The sequence below is a fragment of the Macrobrachium nipponense genome, chromosome 7, assembly GCF_015104395.2.
Source record: "Macrobrachium nipponense isolate FS-2020 chromosome 7, ASM1510439v2, whole genome shotgun sequence".
NCBI lineage: Eukaryota > Metazoa > Arthropoda > Malacostraca > Decapoda > Palaemonidae > Macrobrachium > Macrobrachium nipponense.
Genome location: NC_061109.1, coordinates 23,437,938 through 23,457,982, shown reverse-complemented (window position 1 = coordinate 23,457,982; position 20,045 = coordinate 23,437,938). Strand labels below are relative to the sequence as shown.

Sequence of the window (20,045 nt, the reverse complement as noted above, 5' to 3'; positions counted from 1 at the left end):
GACCAGGACAGGTTCCTCATACGTGAATGGACATAACCTTTTCTATAATAAGTAGATCTAGGTACTACTAACTCTGTGTCGCGTATTTCCTATCATGTTTTTGGGTTGCTTCGGTATTAAAAAGAATTTACCCCTAATTTTTTTTTTTGGGGGGGGTCAACTGTAATTAACCTCAGGAGCTAGGCTAGTGCTAAACACTGTGAAATACATTTGACGCCCCTATCCCTAGTGGCTGTCATATTTGCGGGACTGTGCCTTGCAGTCCGAGCAGAGTTAGTAGCTAATGCCTAGAATTACCCTATACCTAGGCCTAGGTAATGCCAGGTCCTGACCAAACCAGATCTTGCCTACCCAACCTAACTTAGGGTGACATGCCCTGACCTAGCCACCCCACAAAAGGCAGTAACCTGTCCTGGTGACCAACTGGCAGGAATCAGGCCGCGCAAATACCTAGTAGTTAGCCTAGGTACCTACAGTACTACCTAGAGAACTCTAGGTAGGTACTACTAGTAGTAGCCAAGGTAGTAGGCTACTAGCTAGCTAGGTATAAGGTAAATTTCTGGGCTCAGCCGTGTCGCTCCATTTACCCTGCTTAGATCTACCTTAACTTTATTTCAGCACTGGTTACAATACCAGTATACAGATAGGCCTGTCAGGCTAGCCTAGGATGGCTAAGAAAAGCAAACTAGGCTAGGTATACTAGATATTAGCCTAGCAACCTAATACCCACTAGGTATACCTAGTACCTATTTTGTAGTACTTGAAAACTACCAGAACTTAGCCTTTAGTAAGTTGTTGTTAGAACATACCTGAAATTTTTTTGCAATAGCGGGAGTTAACGACTCCAAAAACGTCATCGTGCCCTGGCAACCTACCACTAGTCCAGAAGACATAGTCACATAAGTAGTAGTAGTAGGTGTGATATTCCTTTGAAACGGCTCCCTTGCTTCTTTTATTCTTCCTTTGTGTTTGTTTGAGCTTCTTCTCTCTGAAATATCACATTTCTTTAATAAAATCTTTCCTATTCTCCACTTCCTCCCTATGTAGATCTACCAATAAGAGTATATTTGCTACCAATTCTTCTTTATTTTCTTGATATGGTTGCTGCATAAAAATATATCTATTTCTATTCTCATTGTATGCTGGACGGTAAAGTAAAAAATGTTCTAAATTTTCATTTTGTTCCTCACAACATAAACATTTTGTATCTTCTCCTTTTAGCCTATTTCTATCATTTAATCCTAGTATACTTAGTCTGGCCCTACTGATCAGCATTCTTTTTCAGTGTTGTCATACCAGATTTCTTCTCTTATGTTTTCTTTTTCTGTAGATTCTTAACATTGACTTTTCATTCATTTCTTTCTGCCATGCATTTCTGTCCCAATTGTTTATTATTTCTCTTAACTGTTTGTCTTTAACTGATTCAATTTTACTTAAGTTTATGTTTAGTTCTTTCATATATTCTTTTACTTGCATTATCCAGGTTTTTTTTTTCCATACTGATCCATGGTTATCTCATATAGGAGCCTATTTCCACCACTCTTCAGTGTATGTTTCAGGTAGAATAGTTATTCTTGATATCTCTTGAGTGGCAGTAAGAGGCCCGTATTTCAGATCTTAACGCTCAACTTGCTGTGTAACTTGGCGCTTTCAAAATTGTTCTATATACTTGATTGTTTATCTTCTGAAATTAATTTATAGTTTTCTTGTCAAGTTTCATGACTTTCATGGCATACATGAATGATGGCATCGCTAATCCTTTCCAGTACAATTTTCCTATTTTTACTCTACTACAGCTTTTATTGATGACTGCATTAGCCATATTTGCCATCTGCTTTGCTTTGATTTGGGCCCTTTTTGTCTGTTCTCTGAAGCAGTCTTTCATTTGATTGTCACTCCTAGGTATTTAATCTGCTTAACTATTTTTATTCCCTCTATGTGCTCCATATTTTCCACATCATAGATACTATACCAGCCGTTGTATATAAGTATATTACTCTTGTCCTTGTTTATGTTTAGGCCACATTCACTCGCTATATCCATAAGGGTTTTTATTGCTTTTGTTATTTCTTCTAGTGTGTGTCCTAGTATTAATCCATCATCTGCATATAATAGTGCCACTATCCTTATTACTTCATTTCTAAAACCTTCTTTTGTATTTTCTAATTTTTCTATTATCAGGTACGTTATTAGTAGAAAGAATATGGTTGAGCCATTGCATCCCTGTCTTATTCCATTAGTTACATTTAGTTCTTTTTGTTCTAAATTGTTAAGGCATAGGCTTGTTACATCATTTGTATATATCTTTGCAACTGCATTTATTACTTCTGCATGGAGCCTATATTTCATAATGACCTCAATGAGCTTTTTTCTATTATCTGAGTCAAATGCTTTTTGGAAGTCTATTGATACAACAAATAATGGGTCCTTTCTTCTGTACGTTTCTTGCATGCAGTATTGTAAAATATATAAATTATCGATTCCCCTCCTTTGTGCGGTAAAGCCTGATTGCAGTTCATTCATTTTTCCTATATTTCTAATATGCTTTTCTATTTTGGTTTTCAGGATCCCCATGAAAATTTTATATGATGCATTTGTTAGAGCAATTGGCATTAGATCTTTGACTGTGGGGTTTTGTTTCTTGGGCGTAGGTGTTGTTTTTTTACTTAAATCAGCTTCTCTGTGTTTTCCGGCCCTTCAGTATGCTGTTTAAACATTCTGTCAATTCCTTTTGAAGGTTGGTACTTTGTAAAAGTAGTTCGAACAGAACTGGCTTCATTCCGTCTGACCCTGGTGCTTTATTTGCCTTGATTTTCTCAAGTTGATTTTTTACATCTTCTGTTATGTTGAGTTCTTCCATGTATTTAATTTCTTCCTCTGTTAGGTCATACACTCCATGCATGTGTTCTCTTAAAGATATATGGTACTTCATCTGCTGTCCTAATCTTGTCACTATTTCTTCCATGTCATGTTTGTACTGTTCTTTCTTGCTTTCATTCCATATCTCTCCTATTTTGTTTTCTTTTTGGTATATTGTTTCCCAGAATTTTACCAGCTCTTTCCCTGGGGTTGTGTCCTTCATCTCATGCTTATTTTCGTCATATATCCTTATCCATTCTTTTTCTGATGTGGTCTTTCCTCACAGCATGTCTATATATTCCCAGATTTTCTTGGCTGTTTATATCTTTCATTATCTCATTTCTCACCTTTTCTTCATATTCTTCATATGCTTTCTTTATTATTATCTGTACTTTTTGTTTTTGTTTATGATATGCTTCTTCAAAGTATCTTTTCTATTCTTGTGGCTTTCCTAATTTGTTAAACATATATCCTTCTTTGGCTTATTTCTTTCTTTATTTCTTTGGTGACCCATACTGGTTCTATTTCTTCTTATTTTCCTTTCTTTAACCTTCTTTTGATTATCTTCTTTAGGTTCTTTGCATTTGCTTCACTCATTGTTTCTTCCAACTGGGTTAGATCTCCTTCTCTGTCTTGTTGGCTTACTTTGCAACCTATATATTCAAGATATTTCCTGGTGGACTCTTCTGTAATTTTCAAATATTTGATTTCTTTTGTTTCATTTCTGAATGTTTTCCTTACTTTAGTGTTCATTCTGAATTAAATCTTTAAGAGGTAATGGTCTGATAGGTCATATTCATACTTTCCCTCATGTATCTCCATACATTTATAGATTTCATACATATTTTGTCTGACTAGGGCAAAGTCTATAGTGCTGTTCTGATCTCCTTTACTCCGGGTTATCTCTCCTTTGCAGCTGGGATCTCCATTTAATAGCTTTAGGTCGTATTTTTTCATTAGGTCCATAACGTATTTTCCATTTTGGTCAAGTTCTTGTGTCCCTATGATTCCTAAATGCCCATTGAAATCCCCAAGGACAATCACAGGCAGTCTGTGGCCTTCTCTAATGCTACATGGCGCTCATTATTTGTTTCTTTCTTTCTTTATCACTGGTTGATATGTAGACTAGGATTAGGTTAAATATTGCTGCTTTATAATTGCCCTCTACTATTAGAATGTCTGTGTTCTGACTTTCCTTTTTCAATCTGGATCTCTCATTTGGATCTATACATTATTAGTAAACCTCCTCCTTTGGTGTCGTCTTCATCTCTCATACTTGTTGGGAATAGTAATTTTTGCTGTTTAAGGCGTGTTTCTGTGATGCACATACTTGTGTTTTCTTTTGTTAAGTCCACAAGCTCAATTAGTTTTGCTTTTGTCGGCCCTTGGGTGTTTATGAGCTTTATTTCGAGATATCTTGATGTATCTTCTGTTTTGCTCACTATCTTTTCATTTTCTCTATTTACAAAAGTGCTTCTACCATCTGTTAGTGGGGAGTTACCTATGCAATAGCTCCCTGTAGACTTCTCTTTCATTTTGCCAACCACTGTGTTTTAGTCCGAAGTCTTTGTTTTTTTTAATGATATTTCTGTGATTTGTTCAATCTCTCTTAAATTTAGTTTCAAATCGTTCATTCATTCTTGAATATGTACAATCTTAAGCCTTATTTTGTTTTAATCTTGCTCATGGTATTTTTTGATGGCAGATTATTTTTCAAATCGGATTCTTTTATTTGAGTTCTCAGTGTACCTAGTACTTTAATGGTGTCCTCAATATTCACGTACTGGTATCTGCTTTTGCAAATTTCACTTCTTGTTTGTTGACCTCCATTAGGTTTGTGGCATACAATGTACGTTGACACTGTCAAGGTAAAGAGAGGCATTGCCACTGATCCTTTCCCGCTCTGCTTCTTCTCTTTGTGCTTTGTGAATAACTTATACTTACGGAATTTACCGTGCTGTTACCAATTAGCCTTTTTTTCAGATATATGAGCTCTTGTTCATCAAGACTACTTTGAAACAATTTCGGGACCTGATAACCATTATATGATCTATTTGTTTTTCTTACCGACAGTGTACTATTGCATACTTTCTGCTTCATCTTTTAATGTACCATTTATTACATATATTTATTAAGTTGTTTATTTTTTTTAAAGGCATAACATCAATACATTATCTACATAGAACAGCGAGACAGGTAGGTCTTAGAACCTAAGTTTTAAATCTTATGTTAATTTCCTTCATAGGGATAGTGTGTTTCTATCCATTCAAAACTTTATTTCCATTTCATACGTAGTACTATTCTGTACATCACCATAGAGAAAACAAACAAGAAGCGACATGAGATTGGATAGGTTGTTTTGTCCCAGACTCCCAGCGTGCCCAACAGTGTCATCTGTGAACAACTGCGGTCGTTCTCTAAGACAATATGGGCGTCAACCCACATGTTCAATATTGTGCAGTGATAGATTGTCAGAATTCCCGACAGAAACCCAGAGCTGGCATTTTTTAGTTTCCCAAACCCCGGAAACAAGGTTGGAGAAGAGGCAAAGAAAGCAGTAGACAGGTAAATTCACATTGCGCACACTGAAAATACTATGCAATTTCTTTAGTTCTATCACAGTAAAAGGTCAGAATTTTCAACTTGTGAAAGTGATTTGAATACTCTCTTGATCGAAATTTTTAGTAAAAACACACTTGGTGATCATTCAGATCAGACGTACAATTATTGATGAGGGTTTTAAAAGAGATCTTGAAAACACTTTGGAAACGTTCTCTGGTTCTTGGTCTCATGTTAATGATGTCTCTAATCCTTCACAAAATGTTGTAATTTTTAATGAAAATGCTTTGTATTATGTGTCAGGATATGTTGTAAATAAGTATTTGGATTCTCATAAGTGCCAATCATGTGCTGAACTTACGAAGACACTAATAGCTGTTAAGAAACCTTGTGCAACATTTATGAAATTCAAGTCTTTTTATGAGTCATTAGGTACAAGTAGTCATGGTCTTGCCTTTCCCTCTATTAAACTTTACAATTACATTCAGCTTTGTGAAGAAGTTTTTATGACTTCATTTTTAATGTGATGCACGTTACAAATTATGTTATAGGTTGATGTATAAAATTTTATCAAAAGTAGATATACTTCGTTCCTGGATTCTATCTGCTAAAATGAAATATTACCCATGCTGCTACTCTTCCAAAAAACTAAATTTTCCTAAATAAGTTTGTTGCAAATTTATGCTAGCACTGAGTTTACTTTACAATATTTGCTATTTTTGTGGTTTTCCTAATTTCCCTGTTTTGTGCCATGTACATGTTCTTTTTGTTATCTGTTATCTGTTACTATTTGTGGATACCTTATACTTTCTATTGTTCTTGTTCCATCTATTTTCTTGGTGTTATATTAGATTAAAGAATACTGCTTCTATCGTTATTTCTAAGCTTCACCTCTTACATATCTCTATTAACTTTCTATCTTTTATTTTTTATGCCCTTTGCTATTGCCAGTTTGTTCCCTGTGAAAAACAGTGACCCAATTCTTGAAGTTTCATCCCTCGCTCATCCAATTCTTTATCATTTTATTCATTACCAGGTTGCATAGTGTTGTGGGCAGTGTGTGCCTTTGGTCGATTGCACTTTTATATCACATTCTTTTTCATCTTCCAGTCTATCTTATTTATAGGTATCTAATTTGTCTGCTGTATTCCTTCCTTGGTTTCAGTCACATTCAGACGTCTTCCACATGTTTTATTCTGCCACTAACTCATCTGCTTCAGAAATAAAATGTCTTCCTGGAGTCTATCGGCATTCTTGTCAAACTTTGATGTATCTTTCCACGCTGTATTCCAGTTTTTATTTTTTTAAATCATCCTCTACTCCTTCCTTCTGAAATCCCTGTTTTGTTTTCTGTAGCTTAGTCATTCATCCTGGCGTGTTGCTCAATTTCTTCCTTTAATAATACCATAAGTATTAAGTAAAATAAAATGCTGCTATTGGTGTTAGTCAACTTACAGGTATCCCCTACTTTACCAATTTCTCTTTATATACATTTGTAAATTTGATTATACATTTATGCCTAGTATAATTCCCTTTCTATTAGAAACCAATTTTCTTGTTTCCTGAGTTTCGCTCTCATTGCTTTTTTGTCGTTTCTGCAACATGGCCATGGCCCCTGTTCACCTTTCATATCCTCTACATGATATCTAAATTTCCTACTCCTCTTATCCTATTTAATTGTTACCGCTTCCATGGCTGTTTCCAGTATCTCATACTTTCCTCAGTCTCCTTTTACAAACTTCACTCTTTGCAATTTCCTAATGAATGCCTGGATGTCCTTCAACTCTGTTTCCTCGTCAGCTATTACAGGACCACAACTAATTGTATAATCTACCCTCCAGTTTTTACATCTATCTTCAATTCTTTAATCCTCTTCATCATCACCTCATGAAATTCATGATACTTCATTTGAATTCTTTACACTGCTCAGTTCTGCACTCCTCATTCCCTCACCTTGGACAAACTTTTGCCAAACCAATGCAGTCCCTCCATGTCAAATGTTTAAGATGGTCGAAAAAAAGTTCTCCGTAACTTATTGCATTAGAGACAAGTCCACTGATCACAATTACCTCATTACACACAGACTGCATTATCAAGTTACTTAGCACATCTTACTGCAGTTTCACCGTCTTTATCTTGAAACATGAGATGATGTTACTAGCACTACCTCAATTCCCTTGTATAAATCTATCTCTGTTTTGTTCCTTTTGTCTTGATCCTGTGTAAGTTAGTTTACTTTCCTCTGGTCCTTGTTGATTCTAACTCCTCCAATTGACCTGTCAATGACACATTGCTATCTTGTTCTTGTATATTCAGGTTTTCTTCATCTTTTTCAACTACCATAATTTAAAGTAGTACATTTTCATTTGAAATACTCTTTCTTCCCTTTTTCATTGTCGTTTTACTCTAGTTTGCCAGGCCTAACAATACTTACAACCACCACTCTATATAGTCGTGCCACATGGTGAAATACAACTTTTAAATCGGAACCTACCTTCAGTACTTAAAAGCTTGCCCTTATCAATTTCTCTCTCAAAGGGCCTGCTCCATTCTGGGTCGTTAGGCTAGTGTAGCCTCATTGATATTGCATTATAGTAGCTTTATACAGTTGTGGAGGAATGATGTAGTGGTTGCATTTGATAACGTTCTCAAGGGTCGCTTGTGTGTGTGTGTGAGAGAGAGTGAGAGAGAGAGAGAGAGGAGAGAGAATGGGTAGTTGCTGAGTGAACTAGGTACTTGTTAAGTGGCTTGGTTACCGAGCATTCGAGTCAGACAGTGAAGGCAGTCAGAGTTAGGAGAAGTCAGCCAAAGAAGGTATTTGGAGTGAGAAGTGGTCAGTCAGTAGAGTCCTGTGTGTTTTTCACATAAGTTTGGTTTTGAGTAATTGAGTTCGTTGTGCTTAAACTCCTAGATGCCTGGTGGGGTTGCTTTCTCACTGGTCCTTGGGGCCCAGCTGCTGATCCAACTAAATTAGTCAGAACTTTTCCTTCTTTCTGCAATTTTTTCATTCTTACTACATCCTTCTCCTTCACATAATATTTTTACTAGCATTTCGGATTATGTGGAATTTTCCACTTTTGTTAGATTTTACTGCTTAGGTGAGTCTGAGAAGGAATTGTGTTTTGGAAGGGGTTTGCATTCGAAGCTAATTGTGGGAGTTGTGGTGGTTGAGTCGCCACTTGATATGGTTTGGACCCAAGAGGTAGTGATGGGACCCTCCCATTGCTACCTTGAGGGCGGAACCATCTCCAAACATCAGCCCATCGGAATCCAGGGGGCACTGATGTTTTGGATGGGACTCTTGGCTTTTGTCCGGAAGCCCACCAATACGTTTAGAGTGGGGAGTCGGTCCTCATTAGTGGGGGCAGAACTCCCAGCAGGCGGATAGGTTTATACCTGGGCCACTGCAAGCGTATTGGTGCTATCCCGTAAGGGTAGGGTATGGGGTGGACCATTGAGATTCGACTCTCACTTGTGCCATTGGTGGAGAATTTGAATACCTGACTGACCCACGATACCTTCTTGATGTAACCAAGCAGTCTACAAGTATATTGAAATTTTGGATATTGACCAATGTTTGCCCTCCCCTGGAGCTGACAACTTAACGGCACTGGCGACAACTTCAGGCATGGACACGGATATAAGCTCGGCTATCACACAGAACCATGCACCATAACACCAGGGTGCTATTAAAACTGGTGGATTTGACGTGAATAATAGAGTGCTTCATTGGACTAATGTAAGCCTCTCGTTGGACTATGAGTGCTTGCATAGTGTCGCAAAAGTTTGGTAAGGTGGAGAGGATTAAAATGCTTCTAGAAAAAGACAAGCAGTCTTTTTCTGCATACATTAGATTTTCCTCTCCCCAAGAAGCTAGTAAGGCACAACTGAAATTAAATGGCCACATTCTAAATGACTCTGTTTTAAGCACCAAGGTGTTTTCAGTGAGGAATTTGAACGACAAGCCATTCAATTTTGTTCCTAAGGACGAAGAATGTGGACCAGCAACATATACCAGGACGCTTCCTCCCCCTATATGGCATGTTGCCAGTTACAAGGAGGGAAGGGAAAATTTCATTAAAGCTGCTGAATGTATTGAGGACAAAGTAGGTTCTATTCCTATTGGTCATCTGAAACGATATGGAAAGAACTTACTCATAAGCTGCTGAATGTATTAAGAACAAAGTAGGTTCTATTCCTATTGGTAATCTAAAACGATATGGAAAGAACTTACTCATAAAAGCAGGCAATGAGACGCAAGCTATTTTACTATCAAAGTTTAAACTCCAAAAAAGTGGAAATATTGAGGCTATCACATCGCACAGATTCTTTAACACGCTGAAAGGGGAAGTTTATTCCAGAGACTTGCATGTTGTTAATGAGGAGATTCTCTTAAGGTGCCCACCTTGTGTATCTCATGAAAAAAAATTGGGAGGGGATGCAGCTACACTTTTAACCTTCTCCTCCAATTACTTGCCTGATACCATCAATGTTGGCCATGAGAGGATGCAAGTCAAAAAATATAAAAGAAACCCTAAACAATGTTGCAAATGTTTTGAATATGGCCACATTCAAGACTCGTGTGGAAACAATAAGAGATGTTCTGTGTGCTCTGCTGAGCATGACAATTTGGACAAGTGTGAAGCAGCCCGTTATTGTTTCGTGCAAGGGTGATCACTCTCCAAACACTAGGACTTGCCTCAGATACAGGTTTGAGCAAGAAGTGTTGGCAGTAGCTGATAATGAACATCTCAGCATCAGTGCAGCAAAGCGTGTGGTAATGGGGGCTAACAAGAGTGCAAGCTCTACCTATGCCTCTGTAATAAAGTTGATGAAGAGTTCTAGCAATGAGAGGCCACCAGTAATTGAATCTAACAGTAAGCATCGGAAACCGGTTTCTCCGTTTCTCCTTGCACTGGAAATAATAATCGGAAACTTATGTCAGCAAGTGCTTTGAAGCCCAACATTAAAAATTGTTCCTCCAAAAGCATGGACAATTTATCCTCTCAAGCTAATACTAATGTAATGGTTGCAAATTCAGCCCCTAAGCAAAGTTTGCAAACATCCGCAAATAATTTCACCAAGAAGCAACCAAAGGAGTGGTCCAAACCAGAGAGATCTAGCTCGGATCCATCATTTATCACAGTCACTAAGACACATGATAAAACTACAGTTGCGTCCACCAGGAAGCGTATAAGAAACACGTCCCCGATAATGATAGTTTTATCATAAAACTTCAAATGGGTACAGTGTTCTGGAAGAGATCTCTCCGCTAAGGAAGATAGTTCCAAAAGCAGATCCAGTTCAAAGACATGCGAGTACTCATCAGTCTTGCTGCTCGAAGACTAATAGCAGTAGTGATGCACAGAATCACAGTAAAAATCCTGAGCATCAGCCTCGAATTCAGAAATCTGTTTGTCAGCCAAGAACCCTGATCTCTAAAAAAGATGAAAAGGGATCAAGAAAACAATCTCTTATGAAGGAGAATTTTCCTCTCCACCCTAGGATCAGTACTTCCCCTCCAAAGAGTAGGAAGTAGTACATTTTACCACCTTAACATTCAAGTTTGATGTCCTACAGTGGAACTGTAAGGGTCTCAGAGCCCGGACAGAAGACTTTAAAGTTTTAATGCATGAATTCAATCCAGGGATTGTATGCCTGTAGGAGACTATGTTAGGTAACTCTCCTTATAATCCTGGACTTGATTATACTATTTTTAACTCTTCCCCTAATTGGTGATCGTGCCCATGGAGTCGCTGCAATTATTGTTAATGAATCTCTGCAGCACTCCACAATACAATTAAATACAACTCTACAAGCTGTTGCTGTCTCGGTCATATTAGACAAGAGGATAACGGTTTGTTCATTATACCTCCCACCAGACCTTTCTTTTAACATTGGAGATATTCAGTCCTTGATTAACCAACTTCCCACTCCTTTTCTCTTATTAGGATATTTTAATGCCCACAACCCCCTTTGGGGAAGTCGGTTTTTAGACAGCAAAGGGAAAATAATCGAGGACTTTATTGACACGAATGATGTTACCCTATATAATAATGGGTCAATGACCTTCCACAGCATTCATAATAATCATCTCTCTGCACTGGACCTTAGTATTTCCTCAACAAATATCCACCTTGACTTTAACTGGTCTGTTAATGAAGATTTGAATGGAAGTGATCATTACCCAATCCATCTGAAATATGTTGTAAATGCTCCATCTGAAACATTACCTAAGTGGAAGGTAGAGGATGCTGACTGGGGCAAGTTCAGTAAAGGAGTCAATCTAGATAGGGAGTTTGAGTCATTTCAATCTCACCCGGATGCCTACGACTACTTCATTGAATCCACTCTGAAGAGTGCTGAGGGCTGGATTCCCAAGACAAAAGGTAAACCTCGTAGACCTGCAGTTCCTTGGTGGAATAAGATGTGGTATTCTGAGGAAAGTCACTAGGAAGTGCTACTGACGATACAAAACTATTGGCTCCCCTCAGTCTAAATTAATCTATAATCGTGCGTCAGCCAAGCAGCAGCGCTTTTATAAGAAAGTCAAAAGAGAAAGTTGGCTTTACTATATCAGTGGAATCAATTCCAAAACTCCATTGAGTGGTGTGGTGCAGAATCAGGAAACTAAGTGGAAAATTTGTTGCGTCACCATTACCCTCATTAAAAGTCAATAACATTCTGATCACAGAGCCCACTGAAGTTGCCAATGAGCTGGGAAAACACTTTTCTCAAGTTTCCAGCCCTGACAATTATTCTCTAGAATTTCAATGAATTCGGAATGCCAAAATGACTCTGAAATTTGAATCGGGAAAATCTGAACCATACAACCACAAATTTTCCTTGAGAGAATTTTGGGAGGCACTCTCTTTACCTGAATCAACAGCTCCAGGGGGTGATTCAATTTTATATGAAATATTTAAACACCTCCCAGATGATGCAAAAAAGTATCTACTCAAGATTATAAACAAAATATGGAAAACAGGAATTTTACCCAAGGACTGGAAAATACCCATAATTGTTCCCATAAAAATGCCTAATAAAGGGATTTTGACAAAGGAAAAACCTATTTCTGGGCGGTGACCTGTGTCGCCCAGTGAAATGGTTCCTTTAGCACTCATTTCTAAGGTATAAATATTGCTATAAATACCAGAGAAAAAAGCTATATGGTAATACCAGAATAGTCCGGCTCGCTCACCTTTATTTAAGGTGTCGTTATGGTATCTGGGGTGAGTGAAACCACTACCAGAGGTCCCCCCCTGCCATTTAGTCTCTTCCTTTCTCAATATCCCTCGTCTACAGAGGAGCCGTTCCAAGCCCCCTACCACTACAACTAGCGCTTTGTTTATTCCTGTAGATAGCACCCAAGCTTGGGCCAGATAGGGTGTGGAAATAGAGGGTGGGTTTCACTGGGCGACACAGTCACCGCCCAGAAATAGATTTTTCCTTTGTCAAAATCCCTTTTCTGGGCTTAGCCTGTGTCGCTCCGTGAAATAGTAACAGAGAATTGGCCCCACCAGCTTGGAAAGTTAGTGTAGATAAATTACTGTAAGGAAATTGAAACTTGAATAACATTAAATACTATTTAATATTAGTTATTTAATCTACAAGTAAGTAATAAAATTCCTTAATACTACGAGAATTTTAATAATCCTTAATTTAAAACTTATCTACCAATTAGGGTTGTATAACCCAACAAGTAACATTAACAAATCACACACCAATAAACAGGAATTTAATTACACAATCATAGACCCAGATATACATATGTACAATCAAATTCATCATGATACATCATATGTGCAAGCCAAGGTACAATGTGCAACCCAGTAACAACCGAGCTAAGGTCAAGAATGCTAGCAAGGCAGGTAGGAGAGAGAGAGAGATATAGAGAGAGACGTAGGCTACTAAACTAAATATTACTGCTCTATGCAGTGTCAGGGGAAACTGTGTTCCCTGCTGCCACTGCTGGGAATTTAAGGGCCTCTAACAACTTTAGGTAGTGGCGTTTAAATACTGTCGGAGATTTCCAGCCTGTGTACTTTTTGAGATCGTCAAAATTCATATGTTGAAAATAATTAATTGAGGTGGCTACTGCCCTAATATCATGCGCCCGTGGAAATGATTCCGGGTTAGCTTGCTTGATAAAATATAGAATCTGTTGTCTGATTCCTCTTAGGGAGATAGTTCTGCTTAAGTAAGCTCTTAGTGAATTAACTGGACATAAGGACTGGTCCTGAGGCAGTGGGAAAATCTTCAATGGGGACCATTTATCTTGTGGATCCTCATTTTTAGCCAAAAATTGATGATCTGGTAAGAGTAATAGTAGTTCTCCTGAGGGGAGGAACTCAATATGTTCCGGTTCCCTAGAAAGGGCCGACAGTTCAGAAATTCTGGCTCCTGAGGCTAGACTTATTAGGAATAATGTTTTCCTTAGGAGCCTTATATAAGAACATGATTCGTTAACAGTGTCTGAAGCTAGCTTGAGGACATCATTCAAGAACCAGGAGACTGTTAGAGGTCTGTCTATTGGTCTAAGTCAAGCACAAGCCCTTGGAATAGATGAAAAATATGAAGCTGCTGTCAGATCAATATTGAATCCAAATTGGAAAATTTTCTTAAGTGCCGATTTGGTTGTAGTAATTGTACTTGCCGCTAATCCTTTTTCGAATAAGGTTCTGAAAAAGGTTATTGCTAGATTCGTAGTCATGGTTTGTGCATTTGAGTTCCTCAAAAAGGTGGCTAGCTTCTTTACTGCTGAATCATATCGGCGCAGGGTTGATTCTCGTTTATCTGATTCTAGAAACCGGATATTCTGAGGATCAATGTTGGCATCTTTCTGCGCCGCAAACTTCATGAAGTCCATAAAGATAGGGCTTTCTGAATTCCTGAGGAAGCGGACACAGTCCGCGTTTGTACCAGCTGCGTCAGTTTGGGATTGGGAATCCACTGGGGCCAGAGTCCTAATTCCACTAGTAGAGGGAACCAATTGCTCTTGGGCCAGTTGGGGGCCACTAGTGCAATGTGACCTTTGAAGGTCTTGAGTTTGTTCAGGACCTTCAGTAGTAGATTCACTGGAGGAAAGAGGTAAATTCTCTTCCAGATATTCCACTCTATTGCCATAGCATCCGTGGCATAAGCCAGAGGGTCCAGGTTGGGGGCCACATAACATGGTAGTTTGTGGTTCGACTCCGTGGCGAAAAGATCCACTTGAAGCCCCGGCACCTGTTGGCAGATCCATTTGAATGATTCTCCGTCTAGAGTCCATTCCGACTCCAGCGGAGTGGACCTCGACAGAGCGTCCGCCACTACATTTCTCACTCCCGCTAGGTGAGTGGCTGATAGGTGCCATTGGTTCCTGTCTGCTAGGGCAAATATGGCTATCATCACATGGTTCACATGGCTCGACTTGGAGCCTCCCCTGTTTATGCAGTGGACAACCACTGCACTGTCTAATACCAGCTTGATATGGATTTTCTTGGCTGGTAAAAGTTTTTTCAGGGTTAGAAACACTGCCATTGCCTCCAGTACATTGATATGTAGCTGGCAGAATGACATTGACCAGGTTCCCTGTACTTTCTTGTATTGTGAGTATCCGCCCCAGCCGCTCAAGGAGGCGTCCGTGTGGACTACTAGAGCCGGCGGAGGAAATTGTAAGGGTATTGTTTTCGACAGACTTTTGATCTCTGTCCAGGGGCGGAGTCTCTTGCGTAAGATCGCCGGGATGCATGAAATTTTGTCCCGGGATCTCCGGTTTGCTCTCGAACGCCAAACCCGGTTGATATCCTTTAGTTTGGCTTTCAGCAGCACGTCTGTTACTGATGCAAACTGGAGTGAACCTAGGATTCTTTCCTGGTTCCTCCGGGACGTCTGCTTGTTTTTGAGAAATTGTCTTGTGGCCTTGACTATTTCTCTTCGCTTCGTCTGTGGAATTGATAGAGTGTGAGAGTCTAGATCCCACCGGATTCCTAGCCATTGGAAATGTGACTCCGGAGTTAGCCAGGACTTATTCCTGTTTATTTGGAAACCTAGATGTTCCAGAAACTCTATTACCTTGACCGCCGCTTTGCGGCATTCTTCGACATCTGTGGCCCATATGAGCCAGTCGTCCAGATAGGCTACTAACATTATCCCCTGTGTCCTCAATTCCTGGACCACTGTTTCCGCTATCTTGGTAAATATTCTGGGCGCTATGTTGAGCCCGAATGGCATTACTTTGAAGGAGCAAGCCTTCTTTCCTAGTATGAAGCCTAGGAATGGGCAGAAGTGTCTTGCTATCGGGATATGATAGTAGGCGTCTGTAAGATCTATAGAGGTGGTGACGGCCCCACGGGGAAGCAAGGTCCGCACCTGCGAATCGGTCAGCATTCGGAACTTGTCGCAATGAATGAATGAGTTTAGATGGGACAAGTCTAGGATTATTCTTAGTTTGTTCGAGTCTTTCTTTGGCACGCTGAACAAGCACCCTTGAAACTAAGTTTTTGAGTCTTGATACTACCCTTTTCTGAAGTAGTTCTCGGGTATACTCTATTAGTTCCGCCGTCGGTTTTCGTAAAAGGTGTTGGATGGGGGAGGACCTTGTAGCCAACTCCATCCCAGACCTTTGGTCACGATACTCTGTGCCCAGGTGCTGAACCCCCACCGGTGTCGGTAGAGGTACAGCCTCCCTCCTACCTGGGGATTCTCACTGGTTGGCAGATGGTTGACCACCCCGTGCTCCCCGGAAGCCCTTGCCTCGGTTGGAGACTCTTCCGCTGCCTCTGTGACAGAAGGCTCCTCTGGCGCGGCTGCCTCTGGCGCGGCTGCCACTGGCAAACCTGTTGTACCCTTGAAACGTCTGAGTTTCAAAGGTCGCATTGTAAGCCGGAGATACGGCGAAGGAGGTCGAAGCTTGGGTTTGCTGTGGCGGCTGAGCCAAAAGCACATACTGCTGTTGCGGTTGTGCCTTCGATGTAGACGGTTGACCTACTTGAGTCACCGGAACTGCCTGGACCATAGTCTGTTGTTGGGAGGCTTGGAAGGGCTGGAACTTCCTCAGCCTCTTCTTTCCTTTTGGATTTGATCCGGTGGCCTCAGGTTTCCTTTTTGGAATGAGCCCCCAACAGATCTTGAGACTCTGGTTCACCCTCGCAGCTTCCGCCAAAACGTCATTAACGGCGGAATCGGGGAAAAGGTTTGTTCCCCAGATGGAGGATCTGATCAGCTTATTGGGTTCATGGTGGATTGATGCGTCCACCAGAATGTACTTCCAACAATTCCGCTGTGCTATAATGAAATCGTACAAGTCACACTGCATTGTATGTAGTAGTGACTTGGTAAGGACTTTAAATAACGGCTCATCCGAGTAGATGAGGGATGTCATTTCAGCCGTGGTGATGGAATTGAGGGACCTGCTGAGCAAGTTCATCGAGCGTCGTATTCCGCTTTGATTAGGCTGTCCAGGAGTCTAGGGAGCCACTTGCTGAACAGCGTGTTACCGCAGTTCAGCGTCAGCTTACATGCCGAGAAAGTGGCAGGCGCGCCTACCCAGCAGTCTGAGGTTCCGGGGACCAGAAGGGAAGGTAAATCTGTCTCCCGGAGCTGGGGCATGGGTTCGTCCTTCATGGTAACCTGCATAGTCAGCTCAGCCACCTTGGACACGCATGGGGTTGGAGTATCCTCATTTACTGTAAATATAGTAAATGGGCTTCTGTGGGCCGTCAACCTAGTGTTGACGCATTCTGGAGCCAAGCTTGTTGTGCTTGCTCCCGGGGAAAGATGATAGTCTCTTTAGGGATTTTGTCCTCCCTTATCATGGCGTCTTCCGTTAGACGGACGTAGCCAATAAAGGGGAACTGGAGCCCTGGAGGATGGAACTCAAAGTCCTCCAGTCTTCGAGCCCTGCAATCCTCAATTGTCAGCATACCGTCCACGAACGGTGCATATGCTGCCAACCTCCATGATTGTTGCTTTTGAACAGAGGTAGGTTCGAAGGGTCCGGCATTGGCAAGGGATGGGTTGCCTGTCCGGACTGAGGCAGTCCTGTTGCCACTGTATCCTGGAGACCCGCAACTAGATTCTCCTGGGTCACCATCCTTTCTGCTTAGGATTGGATGGTTTGGCCTGAGGCTTCCAGCATGGATGACAGCTGGGAGAGCATTTCTTGGAACTTGGTCTGGACCAAGTTCCCTACCATGCTTCCCACCTGCTCCATCATATTGGCCGAAAATGCCTCCGGGTCAAAGCTAGAGGGCTGGGCCTTAGCTTTGGGAACCTTCAATCTTGACCCCTGAGACGGGGGAGTGGTCTTTGCCTTGTCCGCCTCAGGTTTAGTAGCCGATGGCTTAGCGACGCGGCTGATTCCAGATCTATGTTTTGGCAAGGACTTTTTCAAGGCCTTCAAGTCCACTGGGTTTTTAACTTTGGGGATCACCAAGGTTGACTTCGGCCTAACTGACTGAAGCTTCCCGGTGAACCCCTGGAAGAAGTAGTCGAAAAGAAAGAAGAATGAGATGGGCTCAAGAGCAAGCCTTGAGCCCCTACACTATCAGCCTCGCTACCATTCCTACCTTCGCCCATGTTGTCCACTGTCATGGGCTCCCGGTCGAGGTCAAGAGCTGTCACATCTCCTACGACTTCCTCCGGCAAGGGCATGGTCATCGCTTGAATCCTGGCGATGATGGGGGCTGCTACCACTGCCTCTACCACTGCCGAATTCTTGGCCCCAGGGTAGATGAGCCCAGCCATCTCCTCCGAGAGCATGTACGGCTGGGCCTTTTTGGCGTTGCGGCCGAAACCACCAACCCAGACCTTCAGGGTATCCAGCGCCGCGTCCCTGATCTCCTGGAGACCCTGTAAAAAGGGGGTATGTCAATTCTTAAACTAGAAACTATCCTTAGCCTAGTATGAATTTACATGCCATATTCAGCTGATTCTCATTGTATCATTGTGTCACTGTGTCACTGTCCGGAGTGATACCTACCGATTCAGAGGTGAACTCTTTCACCAAGCTGTAGCATATCTCACAGCACTCGTGGTGCCATACTAAGGTCTCTCCCACCTGGACCGCGCAACCGGCGTGGGTGCGACACACCACGTGACCACAGGGCTCCTGAAGGACGGCGGTGCACCCTTCCTCCAAACAGTGCAAGACCTGTAAGTTAAATGATACATGAGTATCAATATAAACCCTCCGGAGGCAAGTCCGGGGGTGCATGCATTATGCTATTGCCACCGGAGACAACTCCGGTGGCAGCATATATATACTTTAAGGTAACATGCGACCTTGTTCTCACTAGTTCCGGAGCCCAGCTTTTATACCCATAAAATCATCCGTGATGGGATAATGGGGAAGGGAGGCTATGAAACCTTTAGACTCCGGCGGTGCTGGAGATGTATATAATCTAAAAGATTTAGGAGGTCTCAAGCCATCCCCATAACACCCGGATGAAGGATGGAAATCCAGACACAGGCACAAGGCCGGAGGGCTAGTGTTAACAGGGTATTTCGGTTTAAATACTAGACGGAGTAGCAAGTCCGCCGTTGTGGTAAACCGAATATAGTAAAATAGAATCTTATATAATGAAATATTGGATGTTAATATATGTGTGTATTAATATGCATGCAACAGTAATGATTCCATAGTTGTGGATCGATACCTATCACGCGTCTAAATACACCTAGCTATCCCGATGCTGGGTCCGGCTTCGTGGGAACAGAACAGGGGGTCGGTTATAACCTTGGCCCATATCTGGTCGATAAGGAATAGTGCTATTTACATAGACCATACCTAGAAGCCGGGGTCCTGGATCTGCTGGAGCGGGTGAAAGGGTGGGTGAACAAGACCGTAAAAGGAATACATGACACCGTGGACCGGAGAGCATCCTGCCCGGGCGAGCCAGGTGGCCAACCTCGGCTCAGCCGAACAGGGTACCCTCATTCCACTACAAGGCATGGTACGGAGGGCCTGCCCACCGATAACCCTCCCAACCCATCCTCCTCCCACTATTGGGGAACTCGGATTGGCTACATGGTGTAGCGTGAGCGAGTCCGCACTCCACCGAGGTGGGTGAGTGGGGGGGTGGTGGTAGCAGGGTGGCTCGTACGCGGTCAGCTGGAAACCTTCTCAGCCAGGTGAACAGTCACGCGGTGTGAAGGACCAACCGACCAAGAGTAGGCCTATAGGTCTACTAACATGCCCTACAAAATTACATTATGAATCATAAAAAATACATATATCAAGAGACATCCTCTCCTAACGCAGGGGAGAAGAAGAGAGAAATAAATATGGAGCGAAAGAGAAAGCAATGAGTCCTCTCGAGTGGCTGGCCTAACTTCGTAAATTGAATCGATCTGAACTAGTTGGCCTGGCCAACTCCAAGCGGCTTACCCTAGAATGCCGAATCGAAATATTTAACCGAAAGGGCAAGACAGCCAGGGTGGCTCGAGGACGAATATGTATAGGCTACGAATGGATCTGGATCCCACCGTAGAAGACAAGGGTGTCTTACCAAAATAATAGCATATAATACATCTTTACTAGATATATGGTTGATATGCCAACCTCAACATGTAAAATAAGGCTAACAGAGTAGGCTACGTCCCAAAAGCATGCGGTTCGGTCAGTAGGCTATCCCCCGCGATCG

At 41.6% G+C, this 20,045-nt stretch overlaps 1 protein-coding gene across 2 annotated transcripts in view; it reads right to left on the bottom strand.

Moving 5' to 3' along the window:
* LOC135217467 (gastrula zinc finger protein XlCGF57.1-like) overlaps nt 1-1,033 on the bottom strand; it is a 175,428-nt gene extending 174,395 nt beyond the window's left edge. For both annotated transcript variants that reach the window (XM_064253372.1, XM_064253373.1), the window contains exon 1: nt 810-1,033. The gene's annotated coding sequence lies outside the window, so the exon portion shown is untranslated. The remainder of the gene's footprint in view (nt 1-809) is intronic.
* Between the last annotated feature and the right edge of the window lie 19,012 nt (nt 1,034-20,045).